The sequence below is a fragment of the Urocampus carinirostris genome, chromosome 3 (assembly GCF_059441175.1).
Source record: "Urocampus carinirostris isolate Australia breed hairy pipefish chromosome 3, RoL_Ucar_1.0, whole genome shotgun sequence".
Classification (NCBI taxonomy): Eukaryota; Metazoa; Chordata; class Actinopteri; order Syngnathiformes; family Syngnathidae; genus Urocampus; species Urocampus carinirostris.
Window position 1 is genome coordinate 34,268,603 of NC_142351.1, and position 9,790 is coordinate 34,278,392.

General features: G+C 38.6%; 1 protein-coding gene across 2 annotated transcripts in view; it reads right to left on the reverse strand.

Annotated features, from left to right (window-relative positions):
• The window catches only part of slco4a1 (solute carrier organic anion transporter family, member 4A1), a 29,027-nt gene extending 21,724 nt beyond the window's left edge, over nt 1-7,303 (reverse strand). Inside the window, exon 1 of one of the 2 annotated variants that reach the window (XM_088331588.1) lies at nt 7,138-7,303. The gene's annotated coding sequence lies outside the window, so the exon portion shown is untranslated. The remainder of the gene's footprint in view (nt 1-7,137) is intronic. The other variant, XM_088331589.1, reaches the window with a different exon arrangement.
• Nucleotides 7,304-9,790: the final 2,487 nt, after the last annotated feature.

Consider the following 9,790-nt stretch of genomic DNA (forward strand, 5'->3'; position numbering starts at 1 on the left):
TGAAGGTTTTAGATTAGGGGATGGTGCAATAATAGCCTGTAGTTTGCAATATATACAATACTCAGTCTATTACTCCTGGAAAATCCGGCACTCCGTGTCCACTGTTGTTTTTTTGGCAGTGCAAAACTTGTGGCAAATGGTGAAGGTTTGACAGTTTGGACACTGAGTGTTGCAAATGTTTATCTCCTGAAATAACCTTGTGTAAAAGCTGAACGCTAGATTTTAGCTCTTTTACGCCTTTACTGCCCTTTAGTGACAGGAAGGCGCATTTGGTTTTTATTCATTTAAAAAAAATCATAGCCTTAGGTACAAATAAGCAAGGGATTTTTTTCTTTTTGGACATACTAAAAAATTAATGGCGGGCCGGATTAGATCGCACGACAGGCAGAATCCAAACCTGTAGACCATATGTTTGACATGCCTTGTGTAACCTGAACTATGAATAATTCACATTTAGAACATGGGGTCTCCTTATAAATACAGCCCAGTTAAAGTCAGTGTTCATACATAAGAAACACACTTGCCAAAAGATGTATCTATGCAAGAGTTTCCCGGCAAAAACACTTCTGTCTCAAAAGAACAGAAAGAGTCGACTCACATTTGCCAAAAAGCATCTTGACTATCCTCAAGACTTCTAGTGTAAAAATGGCACAGCATTTTTACAAAATAACATTATGCCAACAGCAGGTGTCAGTGTGATGTTCTGGGGCTGCTTTGCTGTCTCAGAATCAAGACAACTAGACTAGTGGTTCACGAAATAATGATTTCAGGCGTTTACTAGAAGATCCTGGAGGAGAACATCCGGCCATCATTTTGTGCCCTCAAACTCTAGCGCTCTTGGATCAAGGAGCAGGACAACAACCAGAAACACACCAGCAAGTCCACCTCTGAAGGGCTCAGGTTCTGGATCCGATTGGGAAGCTGTGGTGTGACCTTAAGCAGGAATTTCATGCTAGAAAACCCTCCAACAACAGCAGATTTGAAACTATTAAAAAAAGGGGGGCCCAAAATTCCTCCACAGCATTGTAAAAGAGTCCTTACAATCAATGTTCCCTCAAATTTTCCAACGGTCTGAGCGTTCACACAAAGTCTGTGAGCAACGCTTGAAACAACAGTGAGCAACGGCAATCCTAACTGTGGCAACTAATCCATTATCAAACATGTCCAAAACTTGACATCAAGTTACATTTTGCTGAGTTTCCGGCAATGCAATTTTTTTTTTCACTTCTTATTGAATTGATTAATGTATTATTGCAAAGGTTGTACGGCTTACAAACGTCATTTGTTTTCACAAGATTTCTTTCACAAGATTTCCATTTCTTTTTTTTCCTGGTATCTTTTGTCGCATAATACTAACATTTTTGGGGGCTTATTTAGTCGGTTGCACAATACAGAACTTTATTTAATCACATTTTTTAGTCGAAGTACAATGTTGGCAACAAGCTTGACTTGGTATAATTGGAAATTATTTGAATGCAACACAAACTTTTTCTTCTTTTTCCCTGTTTTTTTTTCCCATTTTTAAAAAAAATCCTTTGAAAAAATAAGCACAATGAGATTTTTCACTTTTTCCTTTTTTTCCCTTTGTTTCTTTCTCTTCTTTTTTTCTGTCTTTTTTCTGATTTTTTCCTCCTCTTTCCTCTTCGTTTTGTTTCTTTTTTTCTCAGCTTTTCACTACTTTTTCATTTTGGTATTGTTTTCTTTTTTGATCCATCCCCCCCGCCTTCCTTTAAGTCATTTTGTGCACATTTTTACATAATATTTGGTTGTGTAGGGATTAAAAAAGCAAAAACAACCTGAAAGAGACGGTTCCTATTTAGTGAGCCGAGCCAAAGAAGCCGGTTCTTGAAAAACTCTACTGACTTTACTCAACTTCGTTCTCCTTCGAGATAGACTTGAAAATACCGCATTTAGAAAACGGCGTCAGGGGAACCCGTGTATTTTTACCTTCATGCACTGTAACTTTGTCTTAATTCGCTTCTTAATTAGCAATTTCGAGCCCTGATTTTTGTGAGCTGGCTAGATTTTCTTGTGCGCTGAGAATGTGCGGGCAGTACGCGATCGCGCATGCGCGCAGATTAGAGGGAACATTGATTACAATTATTGTAAATGTATGTCAAAGGTGGCCCAACCTGCTATTAAGTTCAGGGGGCAAGTCCATTTTCATATTGGGCCAGATAGATTCAGAATTTTTTGGTTCCATAATAAATTAAATCACCATTTCACAACTGCATTTTGTATTTCCTTGGGTTGTCTGTGTATGATATTGAAATCAGTTTGATGATCTAAAATCTTTGTGAGTGACAAATATGCAAAAAGACATGAAAAAAGGAAAAGGCAAAAACTTTTTCAGGGTACTGTATCTGAAGCATTGATGGACCATGTGTCATTTTAAAGTCCCTAATTCTACTTCATAACTTATTTCAGGAAACTGTAGCACGTGATGGTTTGATAAAAAAAATCACAAGCTACTGTATATTAAAATATCATATTGAGTACACTGTACTACTACAACTAACGTTATATCAGTTTTCATTTATTTTAGTTTCTAATGTGCGATTTATGCTGTTGATGAATCAATTTGGGCTGAAGATCAACAATTTACGTGTGCACCACAATCAATGTATGTGGTTTGCAACGTTATATGCACGGTTTGTGTGAGGACCTTAAAATCCATCAATCCATTCATCTTATAAAAATGTGAACCCTCCATTGCAAGGGTCTCCAATGTGGAGCCTGCGGCCATCGGAGTGCCTCCCAAGGAGAGTTGAGGTGCCAACGGACCTGTTCTGAAAATTGCTTACCAGTACTGTATTTTTTATGATTTTCTGTTGAAATGTTTTTTTTTTTTTTAATTGGTTGACTTAGTCTTTTAACGCAGTTTTAATAGTTAACCTGGTAATAAAACAGTAACAACATAGCAATAACATGATAAGTTATAGTAAAGAAATTGTTATCAGCTTAATAGCTTTGTTCTTTAAGGGGCATAGTGTGTTATTTAGCACCTTCTAATGTTAAAAAAGACGTTGATTATATAACTATGATTTTATATATATGTTGTTTTTTAAATACTTGTAGTTCGAGAAATTTCCATTCATTTCACAAACAAGAACCTTACCTAGAGGGAGCTGACATGATTGACCATTATGCTGCTGCTACGGTTACCCCAAAAAGCAAAAACCCTTGCTAAATAATTGGTAACTTTAAGTCATCGTAGTTTCTATTGTTTAGCACCAGTTTTTGGTTTCATTACACAAATAAAGCGACATCTACAAGACAAATTTTGGACACTGTCTCTTTTAGGTTATACCTTTTTTTTTTTACACCTGGGTTAAAACATTTTGTTTGGACTGACCTGTACACAATTGTGTCGTACAGGGATGGACAAGAACAATTAGTGTTTGTGGTAAAATATTAGTAATGTAAACCGAAATTATTTGTCAAGGTCAGGAAATTAGCATGTGAGAGCTGACATAATTGTCACTTTTAGTCTGTAGTTGGTATTCTTCTATGTGTTTGCTGTTTACTTTACACCGCTAACCGTTTCACCGGATGCTAACGTTAGCATAGCGCTAAATCTCCTGCCCGCTGCTATCAATAAACAGCAGCTTGCACACCCCAACGGAGCTTTATCGTCGACGGCGACTTTAATCGGGCATGTTTATGGACTGTACTCCCAAATTCATTCAATTGTGGACTGAGCAATTCGGAAAAACACTGGACTATGTGAAATGTAAGATCAAACATCAAACATTCCGGTTGTATCCAGCAACTCTGTTTGACCCTCACCCCCCTCAGCACCCCCCAAGGAGGAAAACAAAGCCTACTTACAACAAAGTCAGTTAGTTCTTTGTTCCTTTATCTCTTTGTTTCCTTATCCTCACTGTAAATGTGGACCTGGAGTCGTCCAATTTCCTTGTCACAGCATATCCATGTTGTAACAATGACAATAAAGGCATATTCTATTCTATTCTTTGTGCTTTGTAGCACTTGTTTTCCATTGCACTACACAATACAACGGCATTTAATGGTTAAACATTACACAGCGCCCCTTTAAATACTCAAAATTCCAGACATTTGCATTTATTTCGCGTAACATGAACCTCAACTAGGGGGCGCTGACTTAATTGTCTCTCATCTTGCTGCTACAGTAATAAATAATTGAGCATTGCTAGGCAAAAGAAAAGATAATGGTGCAGCTTGGTCACAATAGTCTTTGATCTGTGTAGTCTTTGATCTGTGCAGCCCTTTGAGACTCTTTAAGATTAAGGGCTATACAAATAAACATGACGACTTGACGCTCATCTATTCACGACCATTTAACTTATGCAAAATGGTAGATACGAACACAAACCAAAGAATCTCAACGCCTAATGTGTAGCATTGTTTTTCAGTACAATGCTTTATAATTCAGCCCGCTTTGTAACGTTATAGAGCATATTATTTTATTAAACGTTTATTTTTTTCATTTCAAAACAATACAGGTTACCTATACAAGCCTTAAACATACTCATATAAACCTTAAACATACAATCCATACAAAATATAGCGCTGAAGCAACACACCCACAAATTCAACTTGCAAACAATCGTCCGGAATCTCGTTCGTAAGTAGGGCAGAGTCTGTATTTAAATAAAGAAATAACAGTTAATGAGCTTCATGGACAAAAAAATATATCTTCTAATTATATTTCTTTGTAATGAATTAATTAAGAGAATTGATTGAGAATCTATTTGTGCAAAACAAACCATTAGATTTATTCATCTTTTTATTGATTTATTTTACAGGAAATACAACAAATTAAATTCAAATTTATGGGTTTTATAAAAGAGAAAGAGCCATAAAAATGTGCATTTTTTAAGCTATCTATCTGGCAACTGTTTCCTTCCTTTTTAACTATTTAGCAAGTCATCAAGCTAAGTAGAAATTTTAGAAATGCATATTCATTTGGGGGCAGCATGGCGGCGCACTGGTTAGTGCGTATGCGGCACAGTTCTGAGGTCATGAGATTGAACCATCTGTGTGGAGTTTGCATGTTCTCCCCGTGCTTGCGTGGGTTTCCTCCCACCTACCAAAAACATGCATGTCAGGTTAATTGGCCGGTCTGAATTGTCCCTAGGTATGATTGAGCAAGTGAGTTGTCTGTCCCTGTGTGCCCTGCTGGCTGGCAACCAGTTCAGGGTGTCCCCTGCCCACTGCCCGAAGATGGCTGGGATGGGCTCCAGCACCCCAGTGACCCTACTGAGGATAAGCGGTGCAGATAATGGCTGGATGGATGCATATCCTAACATAGTGCATTACGGTGTGGCAGCAGACCGGAAAACTTCAGAGGGTCATCGACACAGCCCAGAGAATCGTTGGTTGCTCTCTACCCAGTCTGGAGGACATTGCCTGCTCTCGCTACCTCAGCAGAGCAGAAAACATCATCAAGGACTTTTCTCACCCCGGCCACCACTTCTTTGACCAGCTGCCTTTGGGCAGACGCTACAAGTCACACAAAACCAAAACAAACAGACTCAGAGACAGTTTCTTCCCCAGAGCCATTACCACCCTTAACACACACTGCACAAAAAAACTGAAACTCTTGCAAACACACTACCTCATACAGATGTAAAATTGCATTCGTGCCTATGCTCACTTTGCACAATATTGCCTTTTTTTGCACGCATATTGCACTAATACGATCCCAAAACTGTATGTAACATCCTACATGCCCACATTTCTTGTGTAAATATTGTGTAAATCATAACTTTTGTCTTCTTTGATCCTTTATATTGTGTAAATTATAAATTGATCAAAGCGGCGCTGCCATGAGCGGCTGCCTTTTCCAGCAGCTGCCCTATTGTTTTACTTTCTTTCCCCATTCTTCGGTGTTTTTTCTTCCCGTTTTGACAACTACACTATGGATTACTTCTATCCTATGGACATGGGTTTTAACGCACAAGAAATGCGTGTATTCAAGGAATTTCAACTCCTTGCCCTGAAAAATTCTCGTGCCGGCGTGATGAGAAAAGCCGGAGCTAGCGAAGCGGCTAGCGGCGTTATAAGTCTTCGGTACCATCCGTAATCATGGTAAATGCGAACTCACGACCAAATAAGATCATCGAGTGCTGGTGGAAAACATCGAAGCGCACAGGGAGCGCAGTTGCTGTGTTTTGCGGAAATGTGGCTCACGTTTAGCATTCCGGACGCTAACGTGTAGCCACCCGGAGCAATCCGGCTTCAACGCCGCTAAACAGAGACACGAAAGCCGGGGGAATCGGAGAGGAGGCGGACTTGCTAACACGAGGTGGTGTATCCCTGGATTTTCACAAAGAAAAGTTTTCCATCTGCCGCAGGGATGTCGAATTTTTGGACTGGCGTGACGTCATCCACTTCGCTACAAGCACCCCTAGGGCATCATGTTCATCTGTTAATAAACAACGGGGTAGACTGCTGGAAGTGTGAATTTCCCTACGGGGATGAATAAAGTATCTATCTATCTATCTTATCTTCTTTGTTCCTTTATCATCTTTGTTTTCCTTTATCCTCACTGTTAAATGTGAACTTGAGTGCCACGTCCAATTTCGTTGTCACGATATGTTCAACCCATTTTGTAACAATGACAATAAAGGTATATTCTATTCTATATTCATTTGGAAAAGGGGGTAGCTCTCGGAAAAAGCTTGGAGACCCCTACTCTATTGCTAAGCATGTATTTATTTGTGAAAGAGATGCACTGAATGCACCTTTCAGCCTCCAGCACGATGGGAACCACCCAGCGTGGCGGGAACACCCCTCACGTCTGCAGCCTTGCACTCACAAAGCTAACCAACACGTCTTGCACAAACGCTTGCACGCTTAGCTAGGTAAAAATGATCTATGGTGCGTGAACAGTCGGCGACGTAACAAAGACGACAAACCAACAAGCCTTAATTTACCACTCATCTTCATTTTGAGAACGAAACCCCGACATGATCGCTTTCCTTTTGATTCTGCGAGACAGGGGAAGCCCAGGTTGCAGAAATGCTGATTTCATTTAACGTAGCTTCACGCCTAAAGAGCTTATCTGGCGCTGGCATCGCTAACATCGATACAATTTTGAAATAAAATGGGATTGCCATCACGAGCAGTCGCTATCGGCATCAGTGGACTCACCGCGTTTGCTTTCGTGAAAGAGATGTGAGAGTCGGTGCAGGTGAAGCATGCACGCTGCCGACTGCAGCTCGCGACGTTTTAGCATCAGGTTGTCATCAAGTCAACATGGCTGGCGGCGGCGGCCGAATATTATTGGACGCGGCGAGTGGCATCATCCTGCCAAACTACAATTCCGAGGACGTTTTTTGAGAATATAACGCACCAAGTGAAATAGAAGTCATATACAACTGAAATGCGCCATAGCGCCGCCTGTAATAAAACCTGCAAGATTCATCTTTTTATTTTAAATACTGAGAAGAAAAATACCGTAATTTCAAATAATTAAACTAGAAACGGTATCTTAACTGAAAACACCTGTTATAAAATAATTTGGGGTTTAGCTTTTAATATAGGGAACATATACTGCACTTTGATCAGTAAAATGCCATGGAAAATAGTAGAACTTTTAATGTTTTACATGCCGACTTTTATCTAGTAGTCAATCATTTGTTGGGTTAACCTTTTACCAGTAGAGGGTGCTGACAGACTTTATAACCTCAATGAAGTTTAAAATATGTTGGTCTGATTTTATAATATCCTTCATATTATAAAATCAGATCAACATATTTTAAAATCCAAACTTTGTTTAAGCTCCCACGAAAGGTGAAGTAAAATAGATAAATATATGAGTTATTATTTTTTGTTTTTGTTGGTCAATAACGTTGCAACTATTACACTACCGACATAATAATAGGAGATAAAATACGCTCAGAGGGATATTTTCTCTATGCTGTAGTCCAGTGGAATAAAACAGGCAGCCCGTGGGCCGAATTAAGCCCGCGAATGGATTAAATCCGGCCCACGGGACAATGTTCGGAGAAGCGCAAGAGAAAAACGAGCTGCAGGTTAAAATATGTCCACTTGATGTTGCATAAGCCAGGTGCCTCTCACAAACGCTTTACTTGCATTTCTCTCTCTCTCTCTCTCTCTCTCTCTCTCTCTCTCTCTCTCTCTCTCTCTCTCTCTCTCTCTCTCTCTCTCTCTCTCTCTCTCTCTCTCTCTCTCTCTCTCTCTCTCTCTCTCATTCGCTCTCTCTCTCTTTCTTTCTCCCTTTCTCTCTTTCTTTGTCCTTCTCTCTCTTTCTTTGTCCCATCCTCTCAATTTTTCTCTCCTTTGCTCTCTCTTATTCCTTTCTGTCTTTTTTCTTTCTCTCTAATCGTCTACTCCAGTCCCCAAGAGAATGTTAGTTCATGTGGAAAAAAACTCGTTGGTCGGTATATTATCAACAATAATGTAATAATATGCACAAAATGAATTCATACTGATTTGCTTAAACCTATCATTCTACTAAACCTTTAACCAATTGAAATTTTAACCATGCCACACTGACCAACTTTAAAGTCAAGCAACGAGAATCCCTGAGTGGCACAACAAAACGGCAAATAAAGTGTTTTTTAGTGCAAAAATAAACTACAAAATACAATAATAAACTTAACAGTTAAAAAACTAATCGTGAAACATTTCTCTGAAAAACACTGAAACCAAAAATCAAAATATTTACAAATAAAAAAGAAAAAGATCAAATACAATTTTTAATCATTTATATTCAGTATTCTACAAATATATGAGAAAAAAACTTTGACCAATCACAAGAGAAAAAAACGCGTCCAGACGAAAGCTGACAGACAGCTTTTGTTTTAAATCATGGAACCAGTTGTTAGTTGTTGCTGGATGTGCAGTCGCTTATATTTAACGTGCATTAGAGCAGCACAAACATGTTTGGGGTAATAGTAGTTGTGCCTACCCATGCATTTGATCTCACCCCTCTCCAACTGATTATTTAAAAATAATCCTAACAGCTCTCATTTTTCTGCGCAATTTTGTCGCCACGCGATGGCGGTGTTGTTCTAGAGTTAGTAGTTTTTTCCCCTTACAATTATGTGTGTCGAACTGCTTTTTTTAATGGTTGGAACAAGGCAAACTGCGAACCATGTTTAAAAAAAGTGTTTTTAAATTTATTTTATGTTTGGTGCCGTTTAATGTGTAACCAGGTACTGCAGCAGTCGCAGAACAAGTTCATAGATATGCTTATAAGCAGGGTTGGGTAGGGTTACTTTAACTGGGTTACTTTCAATTACTTTCTCCAATACCAAATATGCTAATAAAAGACAAAAGAAACTAAATTTGAATACAATTATGACTCACAACACGTGGTAAGCTTTCTCTCCTGGCTTTGATCTCTTTGATCTTCGGCAAAACTAACATAAAATGCGACAGCAACAAAATGAAAATAAATCCAAACAGCTTGCCAACATAAGTTTTGCCGTTCCATGTGTTCCGTTACTCACCAAGCCTTCACAAAATTTATAAATTTTATTCATATTTAGTTTATTTTGTCTTTTATTAGCGTATTTGGTATCGGAGTAATCCAAAAGTAATTGAAAGTAATCAAGTTAAAGTAACCCTACCCAACCCTGCTTATAAGAGCACAATGACTTCTAATAAACTCTAATAAATTTATGAAATATATATGGGGATTTCCTTTCTTGAAAGAGGAAGGTCCTGTTACTTTATGTCGTGATTCTGGTGTTATTTATTTATGTATTTGTTTGTTGGATTATTTCTTTACTTATTGTTTTGGGACATTTCAATTTATTTTAAATTTACCCAAAAT